A 1,747-nucleotide genomic window follows, 5' to 3' on the forward strand; every position below is an offset into this window, starting at 1 on the left:
AAGGCGTTAGACTCGAAATCCAATGAGATATTCCCGCGCAGGTTCAAATCCTGTTCGTAGCAGTATTTTTCGTAAATACATATCACTATATTTTATATACTGATTGCAAATTGATCTATATCATCGACGATATCTAAGGGAAATGGCCTGAATAAATCTGTCATATTGGAATATCCAAGTGCTGAACTTGTAGTTGAATTTCAACAAGACACTTCTGCACGTGTTCTAGTTTTTCTCATCGCTTTATATATCGCATATGAAAAGTATGAGGCCCTTGCTTTATTGGACCGAAAAAGTCCCAGCTGTGATGGCCGAGTGGTTAAGGCGTTGGACTCGAAATCCAATGGGATATTCCCGCGCAGGTTCAAATCCTGCTCGTAGCGGTATTTTTCATGAATACATATCACTATATTTTGTATACTGATTGCAAATTGATCTATATCATCGACGAAATCTAAGGGAAGTGGCCTGAATAAATCTGACATATTGGAATACCCAAGTGCTGAACTTGTAGTTGAATTTCAACAAGACACTTCTGCACGTGTTCTAGTTTTTCTCCTAGTCTGGTTTCTCAGATTAAAGAGTTGGAGTCATTACTAATTTTAGCCGAAATAGACCGAGCCAAGATAGACCAGTGGTTAAGCCGTAACCCAATGGGATAATCCGAACGAAGGTTTGAATCCGGTTCGTAGCATAATTGTTAATATCATTCCTCTATACAGAGTTAGCATAATTGTTAATATCATTCCTCTACGTGGCGTTTTTTTCTAAGAATAGCCTGCATTTTGTTGATCAAAGAATGTACACAGGATGTTTTAAGTTTTTAGTGATAATATTTTAACCGCAACACAGTAAATATATAAATCCATAGAGAAGTTCCTCTTTTGAAATGAATCATTATTTATTTTTTTACCTGTAAACGTAGTTATCTTTTCCTTAGTAAATCTTTGACTTTCTTCCCTATGATAAATTCTATGACTTTGTATACAGATATTCTTGAGAGTGTTTCGGAGAGAATCTAAGTCTAAACTAATTACGACTGATGTTCGCGTCTTTTTTCCATATGAATGGCTTCACAGGTTATCAAAACATGGTTTCGGAAATGTGATTAGTTTACAAAGATTAACAAATTTACCGTCAATGCGGTATCTTTATTGGGCTGACGATCAAACAAACCGATTAGGCTCTTGATTAGATTTATTTTTTGGGATAAAATCTGAGTTCGTTCAGATTAAGTTTGTAATATATAAACGAAAACATTTAATTTCAAATAGATATTCTGTAATCTTATTGCAAACTTGCCCATTCAATTCCAACAACAATATCAAATGGACACTCTTGCTGCAGCCATCAAACTGCGCTCTCTTTTGAAAAGCCACGACTTTTCTGTCCAACAGCTCAGAAAAATAGGTAAGACCTTGACTTTTTCAACCACAAACATTTAGATAGGTTATCTATCAATCCAACCGTGTTCGATAAAAGAAATTTTAGGTGTTTCCATTACTAATATACAATTCTTAATTCCAGAGTCCTATTTAGAAGAGCTAAATAACAAGATATCCTCAAGAACGGACACCAGGTTTATTAGTGGTGGATACCAAATTATTTTGCGAAAGAGTGTTATTGAAGGTTTTCGTAGTCTGGTTCAATCCTTCCGTGATAAGAGGTGGAATGAAATACAAGATTGTGTAAATGGTATCATTTCGGATCTATCGGGAGAAGACAGTCGGCGAACAAATGATGATGG

The sequence above is a fragment of the Lottia gigantea genome, assembly GCF_000327385.1.
Source record: "Lottia gigantea unplaced genomic scaffold LOTGIsca_31, whole genome shotgun sequence".
NCBI lineage: Eukaryota > Metazoa > Mollusca > Gastropoda > Lottiidae > Lottia > Lottia gigantea.